Here is a 27,135-nt window from a genome sequence, read left to right as displayed (position 1 = left end):
TAGTGTAGTTTTCTTTTGGTTAGTGTAGTATTTTCATTCTTTTTTTTTTTTTTTTTTTTTTTGAAACGAAGTCTCACTCTGTCACCCAGGCTGGAGTGCAGTGGCGCAATCTCAGCTCACTGCAACCTCCATCTCCTAGGTTCAAGGAATTCTTGTGCCTCAACATCCTGAGTCGCTGGGATTACATACACGCACCACCATGCCTGGCTAATTTCTCTTTTTTTAGTAGAGATGGGGTTTCCCATGTTGGCCAGGTCAGTCTCGAATTCCTGACCTCAGGTGATCACCCACCTCAGCCTCCCAAAGTGATGGGATTACAGGCATGAGCCACCGCACCTGGCCAGTATTTTCATTCTTTAGTTTTTCATGTATTTTCGTTGGAGTTTTGTAAATAGAATAAGATTCAGTTTTATTTTTGTTCTGAATGACAGTCTTTATTTTTTAACTGGAGAATTTCAGTCAATTGTGTTGCTGATAGATTTAGATTTTTTTTTTTTTAACTTTTTTTTTCTTTTTTTGAGACAAGATCTTGCTCTGTTGCGCAGGCTGGAATGCAGTGGCACGATCATGGCTTACTCTAGCCTCTATCTGCTGCTGTCAATGATCCTCCCACCTCAGCCCCTCAGGTAGCTGGGATCACAGGCATGCGCCACTATGCTGGGCTGATTTTTTAATTTTTTAGAGATGGTATCCCACTATGTTGCCTAAGTTGGTCTTGAATTCCTGGACTCAAGCGTTCCTCCTGCCTCAGCCTCCCAGAGTGTTGGAATTACAGATGTAAGCCACCATGCCCAGCTCTGATTTACATATATTTCTGTCCCCTTCTGTGGTTTTTCTGTTTATCCAGTTCTTCCTCTCATTCTTGCCAGTCTTTTGTATTGAGTTAGACATATATGTTTGTCTCATTCCATCTCCTCTCCATACCTTGCATGCATGTATATTTGTTTATAATTAATATATTATTTATTCTTTTAGTGCTTGCTCTGGCTATTTTAACATGCTTTTCTTAGAAAAGTCCAAATTAGTATCTTTAATCTATTCCTGAATAATGTAGTAACTTAGTACGCTCTGGTTGTCTTCCTCTCAACCTGTAACATTGTTGTCTGTTATCTTAGTTTTGGCATATTCTTCTTATGCATACATACAGAATTTTAGACAAATTACTGTTTTAGGTAGTAAACCTTTGTTTAAATTTATTTACCTAATTACTGTTTTCTTGGCTCATTGTTCCTTTTTGGATCTGAGACCTTTCGTCTATGATAATTTTTTTTCTACCTGAAGTATGTTCTTTAGAATTTCTTTCAGTGAAGATCCTTTGGTGAAAAAGACACTTTTTTCTTTGTCTAAAGATGTCTTATTTCAACTTCATTCTTGAAAGGTAGTTTCTCTGTGTGTAGAATTCTGTTTTCTCATCATATTGAAGACATTATTCCAGTCCTTTGACTGCCAGTATTGCTGTTGAGAAGTCTTAATTGCCCTTCCTTTGTAAGTAATCACCCTTTTATTTGGCTGTCTTAAGCCTTTTTTTCCTTCCCATTTAGTGTTTTGCAGTTTCGTATAATGTATTGAGGCATTATTTTTTTCATTTCCTCATTTTATTTTTTGTAATCCCACTTGGGATTCTTTGGGAGTTCCTGGATCTGAGGATAATAATCTCTTTGAATAATTGTGGAAAATTCTTAACCATTATCTCTTTGAATAATGCCTCTTATTTTCTCCTTCTATAACTCTAATTAGACATACAGTCTATTTTTCATGTTATGCCTTTTTGTCCTTTTTCGTCTCCACAAACTCATTTAAGAGAGGCTTATAGTTATAAATTCTTGCAGGAGATTTTCTTCTTTTTACCAGCGTCAAGGTCAAGCAGGCAAGTTTACTTGCTGTCACCTTCTACAAGGTAGGTTTGCTGCTCATTCATTTGTACTTTGTGGATTTGGGGATTTGCAACTGTATGCAATGCAGTCTTGGACTATATAGTCTGTCTCCTGCAGTCTGCAGTTTTCTAAGCAGCATGATGAAATTACCTTAAAGTCAAGAGCCACCTTTTGTAGCTTTTTACATTTGTGCCAGATTAGGAAAACATTTAATAATAAAATTTTAAAAATATGTATATAAAGCATTGTAGATTCCAGCAGTAGAGTCAGTCTGGACATCTAACCTACCATGTTGCTAGAAATAGAATCCCTTGATCCATTTCAAATAACATACAACTTAGGTAAGGTTTGTATGAGAAACATAATACAGAATTCTAATCAGCCATCTCCCATTAACAAAAAAAGGCCCTGGCCTTAAGTTTGGTAAATTCATGCCTTTTTATATGTTTAAGCTAAAATAAAATGTTTAAGGTAAGGGGTGTGTGTGAGGGTGGTATGTGTGTTTTAATTTCCTGCATTATCCAACTAACTTCATGTCCATTTGAATTAAGAAGGATTCTACTGAACTTCCTCTTTTATTCCTGACATTATACATTTGTCACCTTTTTCTCTTTGCAACAAAAATGACATGTGTTAAGTTTATATTTTTAAAAATTTAGGTTCCCTTATATTATTCAGATGCATTATTTTCAAAACACATTCATAAAAAGTGATAATACCCTATCTATAATTGTATAATCTTTCAACTTCATGGTCTTAGTCTATTCTCCATGAGTTTATTTCTATATTTTGTTATGCAGATTCCTCACAAAATAACATAAAATTTAGTTACACAGAGGCCCTCCTAGATGCAATGACACCCGATAGCAAGAGCACACCAAGAACCCAAATCTTGGTTTCTAATACTAGTTGATTATCCTTATCCTTATTCTAAATGCTTGGGATCAGATGTGTTTTGGATTTCAGGGTGTTTTGTTTTGTTTTGAGACAGAGTCTCACTCTATTGCCCAGGCTGGAGTGCAGTGGCATGATCTCAGCTCACTGCAACTTCTGCCTCAGCCTCCCAAGTAGCTGGGATCACAGGAACACACCACCATGCCTGGCTAATTTTTTGTATTTTTAGTAGTGATGGGGTTTCATCATGCTGGCCAGGCTGTTCTTGAACTCCTGGCTGTTCTTGAACTCCAGGCTGTTCTTGGCCTCCCAAAGTGCTGGGATTACAAGCATGGGCACCGTGCCTGCTTGAATTTCAGGGTTTTTTTTGGATTTCTAAGTATTTGCATATACATAATGAGATATCTTGGGGATGGGACTCAAGTCTAAACACGAAATTCATTTATGTTTCATATATGCCTTATACACATAGCCTGAAGGTGATTTATACAATATTTTAAATAATTTTGTGCACGCATCATGTGAAGTCGGGTGTGAAATTTTCCACCTGTGGTGTCATGTTGGTGCTCAAAAATTCTCAGATTTTCCAATTAGGGATGCTGAATCTGTACTCTTCTCCTTAAGGACCAGGGTTCCTTGGAAAAATGGCTCGATCTAGGACTAGGGCAAGAAACAGACGTCTAAGATCCACTTTGGGAGGCTGAGGCGGGCAAATTACAAGGTCAGGAGTTCAAGACCAGCCTGGCCAACATGGTGGAACCCCATCTCTACTAAAAATACAAAAAATTACCTGGGCAGGGTGGCAGGCACCTGTAATCCCAGCTACTCGGGAGGCTGAGGCAGGAGAGTCACTTGAACTCAGGAGGTGGAGGTTGCAGGGAGCCAAGATCGTGCCACTACACTCCAGCCTGGGTGACAGTGTGAGACTCTGTCTCAAAAAATAATAAAAAGATAGACAAGATCAGCTTAGAACATCTTGTAGTGCCAAAAAAAAAGTAAAGAAGGGCTTTAACAAAAAACCCACAAAATGGGACTATGTCAAAGGGGCATAGGAGTCTTAAAAGAGCTCACAATGATCAAAGTGGGAATAATTTGAAGAAGAAAATAAGTAAAGTATAAAGTAGTATTGGATTATAACCCAGAGTATAAAATGAATATCCACGGGCTGATACTGATATGAATAAGTGATTGAATGAATGAATGAATAAATAAATAAATAAATGGAGAAGAGACAAATCTCCTGTACAGAAGATCTCCAAATAATTTGTCAGTACTCCACCTTCATCATGGTGAGACACAATTCCCTAATCCTTAAGTGTGGGCTGTGCATGCCTTCCTTCCAAGAAGTTCAGTACTCTTCCAAGAAGTACAGAAGAGTTCAGGGAGAAGTAACTTCACAGTGGAGAAATCTGACAGCCAGGTAGGTTGTCAGGGGTAACATCAACAGTGATAAGTCATGTTGATAATATGTTTTAAGGGCTATGTTGTGATAAAAATGGCACTTTATCTCTGTGATCCTCCTCCCCAAATCCCATACTCCCAGTCTAATTATGAGAAAAGTGTCAAATTCCAAGAGAGGAGAAGGCGTTCTCCAAAATATTTTACCAGTGCTCCTGAAAATGGTCAGGATAATCAAAAACAAGAAAAATCTGAAAAACTGTTAACTGCCAAGAGGATCCTTAAGAGACATGATGACTAAATGTAATGAAGTTGGTTTTTTAAAAAAAACCACAAAACTGAGTCCCTCAAGTATTTTTTTAAACCTAGAAGTCACCTACTTTGCAACTTTCATTTGATTTTAGATCACATCCCACTCTTGAATGCGTGTTTCCCCTGGAGCAACCCTTGTTTTAAAAAATTTAGTAAAAGAGGATATCAGATAACCAGTTCTTACAAACAGGCCCAACGTTTATTATGTTGCATTTGCTGCCATCTGAAGGCCTACTCATACAAACGGTAGAAAGTTGTGTTTATTAAAATCTTAACTTCTTTAATATTTCAAATTTTTAAACTTCACGATAACCAAAATTCTTATGAAAATTATACAAAATACCTTAGAATGTATAATTTAGCTGTTTTTGTTTTAAAGGAAGTGTGTGTATATGTGTGTATTTGGCCTACTCTGTAAAAATAAAGAATATAGCATTAATATTATTAGGCCCAGTTAGTCTGTATTCTAGTATAGTTACTGGTACAAAAGTAACACTGGGCCAGGTGCAGTGGCTCACACCTGTAATCCTAGTACTTTAGGAAGCTGAGGGAGGTGGATCTCTTGAGTCCGGGAGTTTGAGACCAACCTGGGCAACATGACAAAACTCCTTCACTATTAAAAATACAAAAAGTAGTCCGGGCGTGGTGGCTCACACCTGTAATCCCAGCACTTTGGGAGGCCGAGGTGGGCGGATCACCTGAGGTCAGGAGTACGAGACCAGCCTGACCAACATGGAGAAACCCCGTCTCTACTAAAAATACAAAATTAGCTGGGCATGGTGGCACATGCCAGTAATCCCAACTACTCGGGAGGCTGAGGCAAGAGAATTGCTTGAACCTGGGAGGAGGAGGATGGGGTGAGCCGAGATCATGCCATTGCACTCCAACCTGGGCAACAAGAGCGAAACTCCATCTCAAAAAAAATAAATAAATAAAAAATAAAACATACAAAAATACAAAAATTAGCCAGGTGCGGTGGCATGTGTTTGTAGTCCCAGCTACTCAGGAGACTGAGGCAGGATGATCACATGAACCCTCGTGGTGGAGGTTGCAGTGAGCCAAGATTGTACCACTGCACTCCAGCCTGGGTGACAAGGTGAGACCCTGTCTCAAAAAAAAAAAAGTAACACTGTATTATTGTTAATTCAGGGGAAGTGGTTTTGATATAAATTTAGTAACTTTATGTAAAAAGTCTTATGCTTTGATGTAATTCTAACACTTTTTTTATAATTTAAAGAGATTGGTTTCAAATAAGTTATTTCTCCATTTTCAGAATTTTTCCTCACACACTCGAAAGATGATTTGATTATCTTTTTATTATTAAAGCAGGTGTTATCAGGGCCATATATTAGAAGCATTTATTGCCTCTAAAACCAGATGTAGATGGCGGGGGAGTATGTTCTGAATATTTTTCTTTACTGACGGACATACTTAGTATAACAAACATATTAATTTGCAGCATTCTAATTAAAAAGTGAAAATGTGCATGCTGTCAGACCCAATCGTAAACAGGTTCAGCCTTATCAACTAGAGGAATTTAAAACCTTACTTTATGATGCCTTTACCTTTGATTTATAGTTGGTTGTTCGTATCCATAGGTTGCACACCTGCAAATTCAATCAGCCACGGATTGAAATTATTTGAAATAGAAAGCAGTTTAAAAAATTACAAAATACAGCATAACAACTGTTGAGATAGCATTTGTATTGTAAGTAATCTAGAGGTTATTAAAGTATACAGGAAAAAAGTATACAGAAAAAAGACTAGCTCTGAAATTCTTTATTTTTTCAAACAGATTTTTGAATGAATCAGGGTATGTAAAGAAAAAATATTTAAACTAATATTGTTTGTAGCTAAACCATTATTTCATTGGTCTGTGATGTTCCAAACTTGTACTTTCAACCATATGTAACCATATTTCTGTTTTCACTGAAATAACTCAGATCAAAGATGTTGGTGTTGGAATTGCATATGGCAGGTAGTTCAAATATATTCAAAGTAAATTCTAGTTAATATTAAGTACCTTTTAATGTTAGAAAATGAAAGAGCTTAGGAAAAGTTGTAGGATGAGAAATCCAACATAAACAATTGCTTTACTCTTAGAGTATCTTCACCTTCACCTAGGCTCGTCCCAAGACTGCAAAATGTCAAAGAGTGACCTAGCTTGGAGGAGATAGTGTGGCTTGGATAATGACTCTTAGGCGGTTGACTTACCCAGGTAGAGTCTTCAGGAGTTACATCTGCTATAATACCTATAATCCAAATGACAGTTTTTGAATCTATAGTACAAAAAGGAAAACATCTGGTGCTACCTCAGTCTTACGAGTATACTTGCTCACTTTGATAACAACATGGTAACATTGCTTCTAAAAGAAATTTTGTGATACTGTTTCTTAAATTTCAAATTATTTTTCTTGAGATAGCTGTCAGTGTACAGACAAATCTAAGTGATAATTTTGAGCCCCATTTTTGCAAGTCATCTCAATAAGTAACTATTAAGTAACATATGTTAATAAGTAAAAATGTAAAAGCATTTGGTTGTAGTTTTATTGATATGTTTGTACATTGCAGAAATTCAGGAACAAATTTTATGAATAAGAATGTTGCTATTTTTAAACAATATCTGATATTATTCATTCAACTAAAACTTATTGAGCATTTAATATCTGTCTGGCACTCTTCAGGCACTGAGGATATTTCAGTGAACAAAACAAAATCTTTGCCACTGTGGAGTTTACGTTTTGTGGCGGCAGTGGAGTGAAGATAGAGAATAAAAAACAAGTCAATATGTAGTATGCCACTTGGTGGTAAGGTATTTTGAGAACAATGTAGTAGGGAAAGAGGAAAAGGTGTATCATCATAGGCTAGTGGGTAAGGGCTTATCTATTTCATATGTAGAGTGCTCAGGAAAATTCTTTAATAAATTGATTTGTGAACAAAAACCGGAAGCAAGTGAAGGAGGAAACTATGCTGATATCTGGTAGAAGAGCATTCCAGGTACAAGGAACAGTAGTTGCAAAGGACCTGAGATAGGGACATACTTAGTGTATTCTAGAAACAGCAAGGAGGCCGTTGTGGCTGGAGCAGAGTATGGAGAGTGAAGAATTTTAAAGTACATGATCAGTAGTGGAACGGGAGAGGCAGAAAATGTTAGGATCTCATAGAGACCATTGAAAAGTCCTTAATTTTTATTTTCAGAGGAATAGGGGGAGCCATTGCAGGATTTTGTCAGGAAAAGTTGTGAACCACATTGAAGTGGACAAAAAAATGGCAAATGGGTGTCCTGTCTAGCTCAGCCATTGAGTTTATCTCTGGCTCATTTTGTGGGCAGGGCAGGGGCAGAGTAGGAAGGCTTTTTTTTTTTTAGAGTACTGGAACTTAACAGAAAACTTCTTAAAAATGCGATTGAATCATAAATATTGATGTTAAAATCCTCAACAAAATACTAGTGAAACCAAATTCAGCAGCATATCAGTGAGATTATATACCATGATCAAGTGGGACTTATTCCTGGAATGCATAGATGGTTCAACATATGAAAATTGTTCAATGTAATGTATGCATTAAAAGTATGAATGGGAGAAAACCACATGATTGTGTCAATTGATGCAGAAAAAACATTTGACAAAATTCAGCATCCTTTCATGATTAAAAAAGAAAAACACTAAAATTAGAAATAAAAGGAACCAGGTGTGGTGGCTCATGCCTGTAATTTTAGCACTTTGGGAGACTAAGGTGGGTGAGTCACTTGAGATTAGGAGTTTGATACCAGCCTGGCCAACATGGTGAAATCCCATCTCTACTAAAAATGTAAAAATTAGCTGGGCCTGGTGGCGTGCACCTGTGATCCCAGTTACTCAGGAGGCTGAGGCAGGAGAATCACTTGAACCTAGGAGGAGGGGGTTGCAGTGAGCCAAGATCATGCCACTGCACTCCAGCCTGACTCCATCTTGAAAAAAAATAAATAAATAAAAAATAAAAGGAAACTACTTCAACATAGTAAAAGCTGTATATGAAAAATATAGTGAATGTCATATTCAGTGGTGAAAGACTGAAAAGAGATTTTCCTCTGAGATCAGGAACAAGGCAAGGATTCCCACTTTCACCAATTCTATTAAATATTGTAATGGGTATTCTAGCCAGAGCAATTAGGCAAGAAAAAGAAAAGCCATCCAAATTGGAAAGAAGTAAAGTAATCTCTGTTTACAGATGATACGATCTTATATGTAGAAAACCCTAAAGCGTTAGCAGTTTCATCTAACAATGAACAATACTAAAAGGAAATTAAGAAAACAATTATGTTTACAATAGCATCAAAAAGAATAAAATATGAATTAACCAAAGAAGTGAAAGATTTTTACAGCAAAAACTATAAAACATTGCTCAAAGAAATTAAATAAATGAAAAACTTCTGCTTTTCATGGATTGGAAGCCTTCATATTGTTAAGATATGAATACTAAAAATAATCTACAGAATCAGTGCAATTCCTATCTAAACCGCAATGATGATTTTTGCAAAATTAGAAAAGCCCATCCTACAATTCATATGGAATATCAAGGGACTGTCAATAGCTAAAACAATCTTGAAAAAGAAGAACAAAGCTGTTGATTCACACTTCCTGATTTCAAAACTTACTACAAAGCTACAGTAATCAAACAGCATGGTATTGGCATAAATTTAGGCAGACATATAGCCCAATGGAATAGAATAGAGAACCCAGAAATAGACCGGCGTGGTGGCTCACACCTGTAATCCCAGCACTTTGGGAGGCCAAGGCAGGTGAATCTCGAGGTCAGGAGTTCGAGACCAGCCTGGCCAAGATGGTGAAACCCTATCTCTACTAAAAATACAAAAAATTAGCTGGGCGTCGTGGTGGAGGCCTGTAATCCCAGCTATTTGGGAGGCTGAGCAGGAGAATTGCTTGAACCTAGGAGACGGAGGTTGTAGTGAGCCGAGATCGTGCCACTGCACTCCAGCCTGGGTGACAGTGCGAAACCGCGTCTCAAAAAAAAAAAAAAAAAAAAAACCAGAAATAAACACTTGCATATATGGGCAAATAATTTTTGACAAGGGTACCAAGACTATTCAGTGGGAAACGGACAGTCTCTTCAACAAGTGATGCTGGAAAAACTGGGTATCTACATACAAAATAATGGAGTTGGACCTTCATCTAGCACTATATACAAAAATTAACTTAAAATGAATCAAAAGTGTACAACTGTTGTAAGGAAATGTAGGGCAAATGCTTCATGACATTGAATTTGGCAGTGGTGTCTTGGATGTAACACCAAAGGCACAAACAATACAAGAAAAAACTTTTGAAACTCAAAACCAAAAACTAATTTAAAAATGGGCCAAGGACTTGAATAGACATTACACCAAAGAAGATATACAAAGGCCAGTAAGCTATGAAAAGGTGTTTAACGTCACCAATTATTAGAGAAATGCAAATAAGAAATACAGTGAGATACTACCCTCATACTCATATTACCCTCACACTACTCTTTTCTTTTTTTGAGACAGAGTTTTGCTGTATTGCTCAGGCTGGAGCGCAGTGGTATGATCTCAGCTCACTGCAACTTCCGCCTCCCAGATTCAAGTGATTCTTACATCTCAGCCTCCCAAGTAGCTGGGACTATAGGTGTGCACCACCACACCTGGCTAATTTTTGTATTTTTAGTAGAGACAGGGTTTCGCTGTGTTACCCAGGCTGGTCTCGAACTCCTGGCCTCAAGTGATCCACTCACCTTGCCCTCCCAAAGTGCTGGGATTACAGGTATGTGCCACCATACCTGGTTAATTTTTGTATTTTTAGTATTTTTAGTAGAGATAGGGTTTTACCCTGTTGTCCAGGCTTGTCTCAAACTCCTGGCCTCAAGATTCGCCTACTTCAGCCTCCCAAAGTGCTGGGATTACAGGTGTGAGCCACTGCACCTGGCCACAGATGGCTATTATTTTTTTAAAAAATAGTAACAAATGTTGGTGAGGATGTGGAAAAATTGGAAACCTTATGCACTGTTGGTGAGAATATAAAATGGTACAGTTTTGTGGTCCTCAAAAAATTAAAAACAGAATTACCATATGATGCAGCAATTCAACTTCTGAGTATATCCAAAAGAACCAAAGGCAGGGTCTTAAGGTATTTGTACACCCATATCTATTTGGACACAGTAGCCAAAAGGTGGAAGCAACCCAAGTGTTCATTGACAGATGAATGGGTAAGTAAAATGTGGTATGTAGATGCAGTGGAATATCATTCAGCCTTAAAAAGGAAGGAAATTCTGTAATATGCTACGTCATGGATGAACCTTGAAGACATTAAGCTAAGTGAAATAAGCCAGTCACACAAAGACAAATGCTATGTGATTCTACTTATGTGAAGGAGGTAGTATAGTCAAAATTAGAGAGAAAGTAGAATGGTTGTTGTCAGGGGATGGGAGGAGGAGGGAGTTACTGTTTAACAGCTGTGGAGTTTCAGTTTTACAAGATGAAAAGAAGCCTAGGCAACATAGTGAGACCTTGCCTCTACAAAACATTAAAAAGTTAACCGCACATGGTGGGATGTGCCAGTGGTCCTAGCTAATTGAGAGGCTGAGAAGGGAGAATCCCTTGTGCAGTCAAGGCTGCAGTGAGCTATGGTCACATCACTGCCCTCCCGCCTAGTTGATAGAGTGAGACCCTGTCTCGAAAAGAAAAAAAGAGTTACAGAGATGGATGATGGATAGTTAAGATGGTAAATTTTATGTGTATTTTACCACAATAAAAAAGTAGAAAATGCAAGTAAATCTTATTCATGAAAATAAATATAAATTATCCCCAGTAGAATGCAGTTGATATTACCTGTGAATATACCTGTTTTGCATCTATTTGTAAATTTCTTTTGGAACTCCTTATTCCCTATGTATGTGTAGTTGTTGGAATGTTCCTCTGAACCAGTTGTAACGTCTTACTAATTCTATTATTAATGAGTTAAATTATATCTTTGACATATGTTTGTTTTACTGTTTTTTGAGAGTTATGATTTTTGCCATTTTCAGAAAAATATCCATTAATACTTTTTTTTTTTTTTTTTTTTTTGAGTCAGGATCTTGTTTTCTCACCCAGGCTAGAGTACAATGGTGCAGTCATGGCTTACTGCAGCCTCCGACTTCTGGGCTCAAGGGATCCTTCCATCTCAGCCTCCTAATAAGTAGCTAGGACTACAGGTGCATACCACCACATCTGGCTAAGTTGTTTTTTTATTTTTTAGAGATAGGTTCTTGTGCTGTTGCCCAGGCTGGTTTTAAACTCCTGGTCTCAAGTGATCTACCCACCACAGCCTCCCAAGTTGCTGGAATTACAGGTGTAAGCCACTGCACCAAGCTCCTGTATTAATACTTTTTAACAATTAATCTGGTTGCTCTGGTGAGAAAAGACTAGAGCAGGACAATCAGAGGCAAAGACCAATTAGAAGGTAGTTGGGAAAAATTCATAAAGAAATGTTGGTAACTTGGACCAGAGAAGAAATAGTGGAAATGTTAAGCAATGGTTGAACTTGGACATATTTTGAAGACAGATCTGAAAGGATTGATGGATTGGATATGGGATGTGAGAGAGTAAGGTGTGAAGGGTGACTGCAAGATTTTTGGATATTAATAAAATAAGTAATTCCTTCTCTCAAACATTTTTAGGTTGGTCATTTTTATTTTCAATTCTTAGTTGGTTTGACTAAGAAATGTAAAAGCTGGTGATCATGGCTCTTTTCTCATAAGGTATCTTTTCCACTGATTATAGTGTAATATATAATTACTGTATTGAAAACATCAATAACAACTGCTTTAAGTCAGGGTTCTGGCAGGAACCCTGTAATGGAAAAGAATTTAATAAAGGGATTATTTACACATTATGGGCAGGTTAAAGGAAATCAGCACGTGATGTTAGCCAGGTTTACTAGGAACACCGGGCTGCTAGGAACAGCTCTTAACACTCCTAGGTGTCTAAAAAGGGAAAGAGAGAGGAAGTGATTACCTGAGTCAGCAAGAGCTGTAAGTATGTGAGAGAGCTGCCTAACAGGGGCCATTACTAGAAGAACCTCCGTAAGGAAGGGAACCACAGCCAATCTGGTCTGCTGGTGCCTCCATGCGAGTGAGGCTCCTAGGGCGCAGAGTAGAGTAGAGAAGGTTAGAGAGCGGCTTTGAAGGGTCAAATGGAAAATATACAGCATTGCAGATAACTTTTAAGCCCTACCTTAAAACAAACAAATACACGTATGTGCTTCAAGTTTAAAAATATAGCAAAGAGAGAAATGAAGAACATAATTATTTAGTGGTAGAAAATTATGAAAACTCAGTTGGGTAGATTTTAATGATATTAAATAGAATTAGTACAGCTAAAAATCAACCATAAAATTTGGTGAAGACTTTAGAGGTTTTATATCATATTAAATGTTTTACTTTGGACTTACAAAGTTAAAAATGCTTTTTATCTTTTTTATGTGTTTTACTTAAAGTTAATTGAATATAATATTTTATAACTTCAGAAATAATAACTTAAGAAATATGCTTTATATTTCTTAAGTATTTTAAAGCTGTTTTGTTGTGTCTTTTTGTTCCCTTTAATGTAAAGTAGTTCAGATTTAGTTTAGTCCTTGAAATTTATTTCAGTTGAAAGAAAACTCAAATCACTTCTTTGTTGTTGTTAATTTTGTGTATTTAATTCATTTTGTTTTTAGAGACAACATCACACTTGAGTTTTTAGAGAAAAATCATCACAACTTTGTTGTTGTTAATTTTGTGTATTTAATTCATTTTGTTTTTAGAGACAACATCATACTTCTTAACCAGTAATGGACTCGACTGAAACACTGTCTGCGATTGGTAACTCAGCATTTAAAGGGAGCTCAGTTATTTGTTGGGTAGATAGAAATTTGTTCCATTTGCATAGACTTCTGTTGTTTGGTCCGTCTCCTATTTCAGGAGCAAATCAAGCCTATTATTCCATAAGATGGAAATTTGAAGACAGTTGTCTGTCTCTGTTCTGCTCTTCCATATTGCTAAATATTTTCTTCTCCACACTGGTTTCTACAGTCTTACCTTATTGATTTGACAATGTTCTTTCAGTCCCAACTCACCTTGCCTCAGTCTTCCCCTAGGCTTCTGTGATACCACACTCTTGGGGGTTTTCCTCTTGTTTCTTGGAGAGTGAATGTCCAGTCTCCTTGTGGGCTTTTTTTCACTCTTTTTTTTTTTTTTCACAATTCCTTTAAATGTTGATGTTTCTGAGCTGCTGCAGGTCTTACTTTTCTTCGCACTGGGCAGTCTTATCTGTCGCTATGCTTGGATCTGTAAGCTGACGACTCCCAAATCTCTCTCCCATCTCCACTTAATTCAGTCCTCATGGTTATTGGCATGCAACAACCACTTCCGAACCTGTAAAAACCATATAAAGTGTAGGGAATGTTGGTAGGAAGTATTTTTAACTTAACCTGTGAGGAAATATAGATTCAGAGAGGTTAAGTAAGAACTCAGATCTCTCTAGTGTTCAAGTACATATTTTCACTAAGTCTAAAACGACAGGCTTTGTTTTTAGCATTCTAAATTTCTCTAGAAGACATTATCTCCAATATTGCCAATCTGGGCGATGGAGCAAGACCTGTCCCAAAACAAGCAAAACCACCAAAGCCTTTCATTTTAAATTCTAATGTAGTGTTTAAAGTACATTGAGATAGCAGAGATATTGTATGCCATTTGTCAATTATATGAGAATTAAAACCTCACCTGAGCCATACTGTACTTTCTGTTTAGAAGGATGAATCATTTCTGGGAATTCAATTTTGTAATTTACGTGTGGAAAATTTAAAACTATAAGGCTTCAACATGAGTATTTTATGTACATAATTATAGGAAACCAATATTATTTGTAGCTAACTGTTGAATTAAGTTCGAAGACTTTTTAATTATTCAAAGTCTTTTTAAAAAGATTAAAGTACGCAGCTTTTCAGCCAGTATTAGTGAAGAAACATTTTGAGAGTATGACGGAATAAGACATCTTCTTAGAAATTTCAGCTGTTTTTTTTTTGAGATTTGTTTTCTTCACATTTGTCTTTTAAAAAAAAAAAAAAGAAGAAAGAAATATTCTCAAAGTTGCTTTCAAATCCCAGCACTTTGGGAGGCCAAGGCGGGAGTATTTCGTGGGGCTAGGAGTTCTAGACCCCTTGGGCAACATTGCTAGACCGTGTCTCTACAAAACATTTAAAAAATTAGCTGCGTGTGGTGGTGCACGCCTGTAATCCAAACTACTTTGGGAGGCTGAGGCGGGAGGATCACTTGAATCCAAGAGGTTAAGGCTGCAGTGAGCTTTGATCGCCCCACTACACTCCAGCCTGGGCAATGGAGCAAGACCCTGTCTTAAAACAAACAAACAAACAAAACTACCAAATTATATGTTATTGTAGTTGTTTTCAGAGGGATGAGCTCAAGTGTAATTATGAACGTGGCTCTTCAGAATTACCTTCACCATGGATGATTGGTACGTGTTTAAGTTAAGACCCAGGTAAATCTGAAGGAAAGCAAACCATGAAACCTTTAGAGGAAGGGTGCATATTGTCTTTGTTAATGTGGTAGAGCAGAAAACTGAACATTCTAAATTTGACTTCTAGTAAAATTTTGATTAATTTATTCACCTTCATTTCCCCATTGAAAAATGGAGAAAATAGTTCCCAGCAGGCTGCATTATGAGATTGTTTTTTAGATCAATATTTAGCAAGGGCTCAAAAGAACATCACATCAGTCTTGGATGCTCTGAAATCCTACCACTTGATTGTAACTATCTTCACCATCTGGGAAGGAGCAAAGAAAAGACAATCCAAACAACTTTGCATTTCTGTTATTTGTAGTGTGTTGATAGTTCTTTCATTGACTGTATGACATATTTTATTGATCCTAAGAGACATTTCCCAGTTTTATTCACTAAAATTTGGGTGTGTCTTACAATTAGTGGCATATTATAGTTAAATTGACTTTTTTTCTTTCTCAGTGGTATATAAAATATCAGTCTTAAAATCAATCATGTCTCAGCTTTGATGAAAAACAGGATATATGTCTATTAATTTTCAAAGTAACAACAATAACAGTATAGTGGCCACCATACCTGAGGATCACTTTTTTGGTAGGTAACGTCTACTGTCTTAAACACAGCCAGGAACTGGAAAGTAAGAAACAAAGGCTTCTGATGCTTAAAATCACTGTTACAGAACTCATGAAGTAAAGGCCAGGTACTTTAACTTACAAGACCCCTTTGCCTCTGAGTGTAGTGTCTTACTTTGTACGTCATTGAGTTAATCCTAGATACCTTATTACAGAGTCCACAAGGATTCAAAAGAGTAAACTGGGAGGCTGAGGTGGGCAGATCACCCGAGGTCAGGTTTCGAGATCAGCCTGGACAACATGGTGAAATCCTGTCTCTACTAAAAATACAAAACTTAGCCGGGCATGGTGGCGCACACCTGTAATTCCAGCTACTCGGGAGGCTGAGGCGGGAGAATTGCTTGAACCCTGGAGGTGGAGGTTGCGGTGAGCCAAGATCGTGCCATTGCACTACAGCCTGGGCGGCAGAGCAAGACTCCATCTCAAAAAAAAAAAAAAAAAAAAAAAGTAAAAAGGAATGCATATAAATGTTTATTAAGTGGTGGTTCTAGGACTTACTATACTTTCTGCGGAGAATGAGTGTCCCATAAACAAACAATTACAAATTATTTTTAAAAAGCAACACAAAACTCAGAACAGGCCACTTAGAGTGATTTTTTTTTTTTTGAGACGGAATCTCAGTCTCACTCTGTTGCCCAGGCTGGAGTGCAGTGGCACAATCTCAGCTCACTGCAACCTCTGCCTCCCAGGTCCACAAGACTCTCCTGCCTCAGCCTCTCGAGTAGCTGGGATTACAGGCGCCCACCACCACGCCCTGCTAATTTTTTGTATTTTCATTAGAGACAGGGTTTCACTGTGTTAGCCAGGATGATCTTGAACTGCTTACCTCGTGATCCACCTGCCTCGGCCTCCCAAAGTTCTGGGATTATAGGCGTGAGCCACCGCGCCTGACCCACTTAGAGTTATTTTAGGAGCTTGCAACCTAACATATGTAAGTTATGCTGATTACAGCTTAGAAGAAATTTCTTATCAAAATGTAATCTGATTCCACTAGCACTTTCTTTAAGGGACAATATGATTGTACCTTTAAATTTTGATTGGAGAATATTTATTGTTGATTAAATTTTCCCTTATGGCTTAATGGAGTTACTAGAACATAGTTTTCCTTAAAAGTATCAGGAAAAAAAAAAAAAAAAGCTTGTGGGAGGCATCTGTTACACATCTGAAATAGGATTTGATTCTGTAATTTCAGTGGTCTCTAGACCTGGATAATTCTACCCATGTTGCTAGATGGCACCAGGGTGCCATTTTTAGGCCTTAGGGCTAAGGAATGGGCGTAGGTGGTAGGAAAATGTTAGAGAGGAAAGAAGTAGGGAAGAAAAACTTTGGGACCATATTGTGGTACTGAAAACTGTCTCTAGGAGTTCTCAGTGGGCAGTTGTGTACCAGGTGTCCAGCTGCATTATTTGTGTTTGAAGTAAACCCAGGCTGTGTATCTCCGTGAATTCTTAGTATTGGGTGCTTTTCAAGACATTCATTCCCCTAAGATGTGAATTTTGAGCATAGCTTGTTGGCCTCAGGCACTTTAACCTGAGAGTAGATGTTAAGTTCTGCTCGTTGGCAGGTTTCCAGCATTTACTAATTAGAGTTTCCCTACTTAAATGCTCCTGGCAGTTTCCCTTGGCCACTGTGTTCTTCAGAGTCTGCCCAAACGTGTTTTGTATGTAGTCTGCCTTTGGGCTCTGCTTAGACACTTACAGCTTTTGTTTCTAAAGAACTCTTCAGTAAGTATTGATTTGTATTTTCTTTAGTTAGTAATTCATTGATTATAAAAGCAATTCACACACTAGAAAACATAAAAAGAAAAAATCCTTTTCATTCTACCACCAAATGAATCAGTGTTAACATTTTAAGGTGTGTTCATCTAGTTTTTTTTGTGTGTGTGGGTTTATGTATTTTATGTGGAGGTAGGGGAGAGAAAAATTGGTGTAAAATGTTATTTTTTAATAATGCAAATCCTTTCAAGTTTGCTACTGGATGTGAAGAGCAACTTTTAAAATAAAATTTTTTAGAATAATTTTAGAATGTTAAGTTGTAAAGATAGTTCCCATATGCCCTTCACCTCGCTTCCCCTAGTGTTAACATCTTATGTAACCGTGGCATATGTGTCAAAACTAAGAAATTAATACTAGTACAATACTATTAATTACAGACTATTTACATTTCTTCTGTTTTTCTACTGATGTTCTTTTTCTGTTCCAAGATCCAACCTAGGGATACATATTGCATCTAGTGGTTTGTTACTGTTTTGAGACAGTGTCTCACTCTGTCGCCCAGACTAGAGTGCAGTGGCGTGATCACAGCTCACTGCACTGTTGGCCTCCTGGGCTCAAGTGATCCTCCCACCTCAGCCTCCCGAGTAGCTGGGATTACAGGCATTTGCCACCATGCCCTGCTATATTTTTTTTATTTTTTGTAGAGACAGGGTCTCACTAAATTGCCCAGGCTGATCTTGAATTCCCAGGCTCAGGCAGTCCTCCCTACTCGGCCTTCTAAAGTGCTGGGATTATAGGTGTGAACCACATGCTCGGCCCAGCTTTATTTTTTTTAATAATAGTTTTTTACCTTTTTTCTTCTCTTTTTTTTTTTTTTTTTTTGAGACAGAGTCTTGTTCTTGTTCTGTTGCCCAGACTGGAGTGCAGTGGTGTGAACTCAGCTCACTGCAACCTCTGCCTCCCAGGCTCAAACAATTCTCCTACCTCAGCCTCCCGAGTAGCTGGGATTACAGGCATGTGCCACCACCCCTGGCTAATTTTTATGTTTTTAGTATAGATGGGGTTTCATCATGTTGACCAGGCTGGTCTCAAACTCCTAACCTAAGGTGATCTGCCTGCCTCGGCCTCCCAAAGTGCTGGATTACAGGCATGAGCCACTGCGCCCAGCCCTTTTTTCTTATACTTAATTTTATATCATGAACATTTTGTCTTTGTCATTAAATAGTTTTTGAACAATACTTATTTTAAGAGCTCTATAAAAGTTAATCACAGGGATAGATGTGCTCTGATGCAAACTTTTCTGGTAAACTTTTTGTTGTTGGCATTTCGTGAGGGGGCATGTTACAAAACGTATATACAATTGACCCTTTAACAACACAGGGTTTGAACCGTATGGCTCCACTTATAGGTGGATTTTGTCAACCAGAAAGTGTTTGTGGGATGCAAAATTTCCATATACAAAGGGCTGACATTTCATATACACAGATTCCACAGGGACGACTGTGGCACTTGAGTGTGCACGTGTTTTGGTCCATACAGAGGCCCTGGAACCAATACCCAGATACACAAAGGGATGACTATACACAACAAACATTTTTATTAGTGGGATACTTGATCAGGTGTGTTAGATTGTAACAATTACTTTGAATGCACTGCTCTAGAAGTAGAGAATAAATAGGCAAATTTAGTTTTCTTTGAGAGTATATTTATCAATATTTTAGGTTGATTTAAATGCAGAAACATTTAAATGAGCTATTGTGAAACAGTTTGTTTTGGGGGGTTAGAGTTGCTTGGCATTTGGCATAGCTTCTTTTGATCAGTGTGTATGTGGCGGGGGGTGATGTACACATGGTATACACATTTCATGTACACATAGTCAATATTAGACTTTAAAACAAAATTAGAGACGATGTCTTGCTATGTTGCACAGGCTGGTCTCAAAGTCCTGGCATCAAGCAGTCCTCTTGCCTCAGTCTTCCAAAGTGCTGGGATTGCAGGTGTAAGCCACCACACCTGGCCCATATTTAGGCTTTTAATATGAGTCTAGTAACATCATATCCACCTGAGTTTGGAAGTACAGATTTATAGTAAATTGTACTTATACATTTCTATATTCAGTTTTGAAAAATACCTTTTAATTTACCTTTCTTTCTTTCTTTCTTTCTTTCTTTCTTTCTTTCTTTCTTTCTTTCTTTCTTTCTTTCTTTCTTTCTCTTTTTTCTTCTCTCTTCTCTCTTCTCTTCTCTTCTCTTTTCTTTCCTTCCTTCCTTGCTTCCTTCCTTCCTTCCTTCCTTCCTCCCTCCCTCCCTCCCTCCCTTCCTCCCTCCCTCTCTCCCTCCCTCTCTTTCTCTTGTCTTGTCTTCTCTTGTCTTGTCTTGTCTTCTCTTGTCTTCTCTTGTCTTGTCTTCTCTTTCTTTTTTTTTTTTTTTTTTTTTTTTGTCTCGCTCTGTTACCAAGCCTGGAGTGCAGTGGCATGATCTCAGCTCACTGCAGCCTCCACCTCCCAGGGTCAAGCGATTCACACGTCTCAGCCCTCTGAGTAGCTGGGACTACAGGCATGTACCATCGCACCTGGCTCATTTTTGTATGGAGACGGGGTTTAATTGTGTTGGTCAGACTGGTCTTGAACTTCTGACCTCAAGTGATCTGCCTGCCTTGACCAAAGTGCTGGGATTACAGGCATGAGCCTCCGTGACTAGCTTTTATTTACTTTTCTGTTATCCATCATTAGTGTTTATTTAGTTATAGGTTAAAGCTATTATATATAAAAAGTGAAGATGCCTAGGGATTTTCTTACATGTCTTTTAGTGTTTTATTGATGTTTATGGTTTGAATAATATTAGTTTGTGTATTTAACATGAAGCTTGAAATTAGAGTGACTTGCCTTTAAATTTTGTTGTTTTAAAAAATAAAGCCATAAAGCCAAATGCTTTTTAAGAACCGTTAGGTATACCATATTAAGGAAAATATTGTAAAATTCATACTTGTGGGTTTACCTCCTACGGTTGCTCAGTTTAGTAAAAACTTCATTGCCTATAATCATGAGTGTAATAGAAAAAACTGAATTGATTTTAAGTTACTCAGTGATTACATTAAGAACAACTTGGCATTTATTTGGGAAATAACAATTCCTTTGAATTTCACAGTATTTTTTAGTAAATGGATATTGGGTTAAAGATTTTGTATGATATGTGTTTTTCATAAGTTAAGTATTATGCTAGAGTTCTGTCCCTGCTAAGGGATTACTGTTTATTAGTAAATTTCTAAACTAGAGATTTATTATGAAGGTTAAGTGACCCTTTATTAATTTGACACAGTTGTAAGATTAATACGTAGAAGTTATCACTGAGCTAAAGAATAAAAACATGGAATTTTGATCTACAATGTTTACAGAAAACTGAATGCTCTAACTCTATGAGATCAAATCTATTCATTCAGATTTTCAGAGTTAATGATAATCGTTTTCTAGAGAGTGCCTCTACTTTCTTACTGCTGCCTTAAAAGCACACACCTTTGCTTTCTATGGTGCGATCTGTGACTTTTTAGTGGAGAGAGCTATGGGATTGCTCATATAGAATGTTCATCCTTTTGATGTTGCTAGAGGATGGTATTTGATTTCCCTGTATATGTTTTTATACTGCAGTATAAGGCACTAAACTAAGAGTTTCTTTTTTTTTTTTTTTTTTTTGAGACGGAGTCTCGCTCTGTCTAGGCTGGAGTGCAGTGGCCGTATCTCAGCTCACTGCAAGCTCCGCCTCCTGAGTTTACGCCATTCTCCTGCCTCAGCCTCTCGAGTAGCTGGGACTACAGGCGCCCGCCACCACTCCCAGCTAGTTTTTTGTATTTTTTAGTAGAGACGGGGTTTCACCGTGTTAGCCAGGATGGTCTCAATCTCCTGACCTCGTGATCCGCCCGTCTCGGCCTCCCAAAGTGCTGGGATTACAGGCTTGAGCCAATGCGCCCTGCCTAAACTAAGAGTTTCTTTGAGAGTTCTGAAGGTTGATTTGTGTGTGTGTGTGTGTGTGTGTGTGTGTGTGTGTGTGTGTGTGTGTGTGCGCGCGCGCGCGCGCTAGGATTGTTGCCCTTAGTACTGATTACCTTGTTAATTAGCTGAGACTGAGTGACTCATCTGCTGGGTTTGCACATATCTTAGAGCAGACATTATGGGCGCTCCAATTTAATTGTCTGAATTTCCTCACCAGTGTCTCTTGCTATAGATATGTACCAAGATTAAGGATGACTCCAGGATTGAGTTATGACCAACACTACTAAAGGTGGAGATATAGTATTTTGTATCATCTTCCATTTTAGCTTTTTCTTTTTTAAAAAAAACTAGTTTTTTTAGCAAACTATTTTAGTAATACTTTCTTAGTATTTGCCAAATACCCACACAAAATTGTTTTATATATGTGTGTGTGTTGTTTTATATGTATACATACACACACAAACACGCATACGCATAAACAAATGAATCTCTCTATATATATATTCTTGGATTTCTGTTCCTAAAAAACAAAATACATGATTAAAAGGGACTTTGAGATTCACTGTGAGATTTGGGGTTAAAGTGTGTGAGTTTTCGGGGTCTAGAAGGGAAGAGAGAATCTGAGGTTCAGGTCATTGTTCGGTGACACTGCAAGTCCAGTTGCTATCAGGGGAAATGTTTATAGATGGATGTTGTGCCTTGAAGGTTAGAATTTGGACATGACACACAGTAAAACACTATTAATTTTATTCTTACTAATTTTAAGTTAAATTATTCTTGAAAGTAATGTCAGTTTTCTGTCCCCATGGGAAAGTATTCTGGTAGGACATTAGTGGTTTATGTAAGATTTTAAGGGGAAATGTGAATTACCCTCAGTAGTACAAACTGACCCTCGGTGAAATGGCCATGTGCCTTCTTTCCTACCTATCTCCTAATATTTTCCCATGCACACCCTACATTCCAACTCTAAGGAACTACCGGGTGCTCCTGGAGGAGGCCCTGTTCTTTTAGGTTTGGGGGGGTTTTACATGTTTTCTTCTTGATCTGGATTGCCCCTGCCCTAGCTAACTCCCATCCATCTTTCAGGACTCAATGTAGGGACCAGCTTTCCCTGGGAGCCTTTTTTGATGCTTCTTTCTGTCTTTCCTTCTGCTATGTATTGAATGTTCTCATAGCACCAGCACATGGGTCTGCAATTCTGCCACATATTCATTTTCTTGTCTGTCTCTCTCACTAGACAGTAAGCTCCTTGGAGTCAGGAAATGTGTCCTTTATCTTTATTTCTAACACTTAACTCAGTGCCTGACACACAGAATAGGTGCTCAGAAAATACTTGGTAAAATGCCTCAGTGTGTGGATAGGGAAATGAATTCATTGTTTAATTTTCTCTTTAATATTGATAGTTGCTTAAAAATCATTTTTATCTACTACATAACCTTTTGTTAGCTTAATTCAAGCAACTATGTCTGAAATAAATGCTGCTTTAGGCTGGGCACAGTGGCTCACACCTGTAATCCTAGCACTTTGGGAGGCTGAAGTGGGAGGATTGCTTGAGCCCAGAAGTTCGAGACCAGCCTGGGCAACATAGTGAGACCCATCTTAAAAGAAATGCCACTTTATTAATATTTGAAATTTATCCACAGTAAAGTGAATTGATGACAGTTTAAATATACATAAGCATATGCTTAATCTTTCTTGATCATACTGGTTTTACTTGTCTTTGATAGAGAAATGAGAGGAATCTGGTTTAAACTGCAGTTCAGGGAATTTTGATTAGATATAATTGCAAGAAATTAAAGTACCAGATATTGAAGTGATTTGTAAGTAATGTAATTGATTTTTTTCAAGAGTTAAAAAGGGGGTGAGTGGAGGGTTACGTCTTATGAAGCAGTTCATCAACTTTGTCCTCAGATTTAAAAAAAGGAAGAAAGATCTATTTAAGAATGTGCAAATACAACCATATTCATGGATGGATGCTTAAAAATAGTCATGTACCTTTGTAGTTTTGTGTATAGGTGTGTACTTTAAATTTTTACCTAGCAAGGGAACTGTTGCAGATGTCCTTGCTTTTGACATAATGGTTCTGATTTAAGGCAACTAGTAGAATGTACTGAGAATCTCCCCTCGTTAGCTTTTTTTTTTTTTAACTGCTCTTTTTCAGAATAATATAAATAATCCAGAAATCTTTGTCAGTGTTAAGAATTAACAGAAAATTAATGTGTATGTTAAAAGACCTACCCAATGGTTAAAAAAAGAAAAAACAACAGCCAGACCATGGACACAACATGGTTTTTGAATGCTATCCTCTTGATTGTTTTAATGTAATGAAACATGGCAGTTTACTGTGCCCAAAATTTAGTTGGCTATGCTTCTAACTATAGACATTCTTTCCTGGTTGCATTTGAACAAAATTACTGTAGTATTACTGTAGTATAAGCCAAATTCCCCCTCATTGCTAGTGAACCAAAAGAGCACATATAGCTTCCTAAGCACCAAATTTATAATCATACTTGTGAATAGAGTTCAGTGTTCTCTTTACATGTCATTCTGCAAGAATCATATTTGGAATAATTTAGGACAGCTTTACTAAATTTATTAATGTAATACTTGTTATAAGTATGTGCTTAAGTTCTAGATTTTCTGTGCTTACAGTGCAAAAGGCTTCTTTGTGAAATAAGAGACAGAATTTTACTTGTAATGATGATATAATAATGCCTTGTCTTTTAAAATGCTATTAATTTTCTAAATGTCTTTATATCCAGAGATTTTTTGGTTTTTCATAGTAGCTCTATGAAGTGGGTGTCCTAATCTTATAAATGAGGGAATGTTGACACAGAAAGGTTGACTGATGGTCAAAGGCATGCAGCATTGTATAATAACAAAGTACTGTTATTTCCACAGCTGACATTTACTAGTGCATACTACATGCTAAACATTGTTTTTAAGATTTTTGCGTGTATTAATTAATAACTGCTTGGGCTTTGGTATCAGATCAAAATTTAAGTCTAGCTCTTCTGATCAGTTCTTGACCTTGGGAAAGCTACCTAACCTTTTTAAGGCTTGGTTTCCTTATTTGGAACGCAGAAATAATGGTAATATGTACCTTATTGGTTGTTTGGATTAAATGAGGTAATCCAAATGACCGTATGTGTGGCATACAGTAAGGTAAATTAGTTCACTGTAGAAAAATGGGGTGGTGATAGACAGCATTTAGTGTAATTTTTAGCCTCTTGGTAAAATTGCATTTTTTTTTTTACTAAGTGTCATAGTCAGTGCAGTTATATATACCTATTTTATAGAAAAATACTGATGTTACAACAATAAGATTATAGTTCCATGTAGTGCCTATAACCACCTTTTCCCTTACTGCCTCCTAATTATCTTTTAGTTCTTAGTCTTCCAACAATGGGGAGAAACCAAAGAGGGGTAAGAAGTCATAGAGTGTCTGAGGCATCCAGTGGACACCCATGGTCCATTGGGTTATGTTCATTCCAGGAGTACTTTGGTATGTCAGTTGCTTAGAACTCAGAATGTGTTTTCTTGTAAAAAGTATTCTTCTAAATGAGGCACAAAAAATCTTGACTCCCCGATACAACTGACATGCTGGATATTTGCACTGAAAAACAGTAAAAGCAAGCAAAAACTCTATAATACATTGGCAGCATTAATCAAAATAATTAAAGAATAAAATTGAATAAATATTGATTCTCAAGAGATTAAAATAATTTCTGGAGATTCATGTGGGGACTCTTTAATATTTTTAAGAGCTTAATGAGTTGGTACACTGATTCTTTAATATGTTTAACTTCATTTCAAAGCTTGTGACTTTTCATTGGTAGTTAATAGGTAGATCACTATCATTTCTCTTAATTTTATGTGCAGTCATTAAATTCATTGCAGGATAAGGGTTGGAGAATGCTTATAAGTGGAATGAAGAATGAGAGGAATAGAGATGTTTCTGACTTAATTGGCCAAAATCCCTTAGAATACATTTTAGAAGAGACGGGCAAAGAGAGTATATATTCACCTAAAAGAATTGGTTTATGGTAGAATTAGTTCAGCCCTGGGCAGTTTTCCAAGCCAGAGACAAAGCGTGGTGTATATTTGAGCTCCTGGAGAAAAGAAAGGGATAGTAAAGAAGAGGGACTGGATTGCTGCCCACCTTAAAGTGAGGTGTAGCAGCATCTCCAAGGGGTGTGAGCCAACACCTGGCATGCTGATTTTATATATGAAATTGAAGCTCAGAGTTGAAATTGTTGCATTTGAAGTTCAGAGTTGAAATTGTTGACTGTCTGTGAGTACGTGGTTTTAGAAATGTTCATTTTGGCTATCAATTATATTTGTTCTCTAGTTAGTATGTAGATTAAAATGACACTATTCCCATAACCCCTAATAAAATGCTGATACAGAGTAGGTATTCAGTAAATATTAGTGTCCCTGTTTGAGTAAGTTTGATTTTTTTGTGCTGTGAAGGGTAAATTGACCAGAAATTTTTCAAAAATATATTGAAATCTCTTGTAAATCTAGACTGTAATTTATCACTGTAATTTCACTGTTCTGTGATTCTGTGGCATGCTTGTTCATACCGTCCATTTTCTGATTTGCTGACTTGTCTGAACTGGTTTTGGAGGGGTCTTGTGGAATAGGAAGATATGGAGGGTGGATTTTGAAGACAGCTCTTCAAGAGGAATTATGGTGAGTGAGGTTTAGGAAAAGTCACTGGGGACGGAGAATTAGTCTGCTACTGGCTAAAATGGGTTTTTAGAGCTGGAATGGAACCTAAGAGGTGGTTTAACCTAACCCCTCATTTTACAGCTGTGGAGATAAGTATAGAGAAGTGAGTTGTGCAAGTATTATAGCTGTAGTAGAGAAGCCAGAAACATCATAGAACTTAGACTATCACATTTTTATCATCTTTTTCTTCTGAAAAAGAGTGGTAGCATGTGAATATTATATTACTTTTTTAAATTGATGTTATATATTAAATACTTTTTATTCAATCTTTTAGACTTTTGAGTTTGTTTAAATAGATTAACTGAACTAACCGTGCTGCCAGAAAGCTCATAAGGAATATTATTCTTTAGAAATGAGAAATGCTCAATGTTTTTCTTCTGTTTTTAGGTTAAGTCAGCAAACAAAGAAAACATGGTATTTTGAAGTATGATTAAACTCCTGATGCTGCAGCAGAGGCTAAGAATATTAATGGCCAGATCTAGGTAAGTTTAAGTTTATTTATTTTTTACATCACTAAGCCTGCATTTACAATTATTTTTAGTTTTTATTTTAAATACAGATGAGGTCCCGCTATGTTGCCCAGGCAGTTTCTAACTCTTGAGCTCACACGATTCGCCACCTCAGCTTCCCAAAGTGTTAGGATTACAGGCGTGAGCCACCACACCTGGCCTATAATTTTTTAATGAGAGAATTTAATAATGTTTTCTTGAACTGCAATCATTTTGCTTCCTGATTGCTGACACCACCCCCTGACTCCCAAAGAACGAAGATAAATGGCTTTTATTAACTAAGATGTGTTTACTAATTTAAAGTATTCAGCAAACTTGTTACAGCATTGCTCTTCCCAAACAAAAGCTATCTTTTACTTTATTTGATTTTAGTTTAGTTTAGTTTAGTTTAGTTTAGTTTAGTTTAGTTTCTGAGACAGAGTCTTGCTCCGTCGCCCAGGCTTGGAGTGCAGTGGCATGATCATAGCTCACTGCAGCCTCCACCACCTGGGCTTAAATGATCCTTCCACCTCAACCTCCCGAGTAGCTGG

General features: G+C 37.3%; 1 protein-coding gene across 8 annotated transcripts in view; it reads left to right on the top strand.

Annotated features, from left to right (window-relative positions):
* The window catches only part of LOC105473395 (fibroblast growth factor receptor substrate 2), a 109,990-nt gene that overhangs the window by 65,739 nt on the left and 17,116 nt on the right, over positions 1–27,135 (top strand). For 5 of the 8 annotated variants that reach the window (XM_011727201.2, XM_011727200.3, XM_011727194.2 and 2 more), the window contains one exon: positions 26,484–26,578. The gene's annotated coding sequence lies outside the window, so the exon portion shown is untranslated. The other 3 variants (XM_011727195.3, XM_071071458.1, XM_011727198.3) reach the window with 3 other exon arrangements.

The sequence above is a fragment of the Macaca nemestrina genome, chromosome 10 (genome assembly GCF_043159975.1).
Source record: "Macaca nemestrina isolate mMacNem1 chromosome 10, mMacNem.hap1, whole genome shotgun sequence".
NCBI lineage: Eukaryota > Metazoa > Chordata > Mammalia > Primates > Cercopithecidae > Macaca > Macaca nemestrina.
The sequence above is the reverse complement of the archived record's forward strand: the minus strand, read 5'-3'. Positions and strand labels throughout refer to the sequence as shown.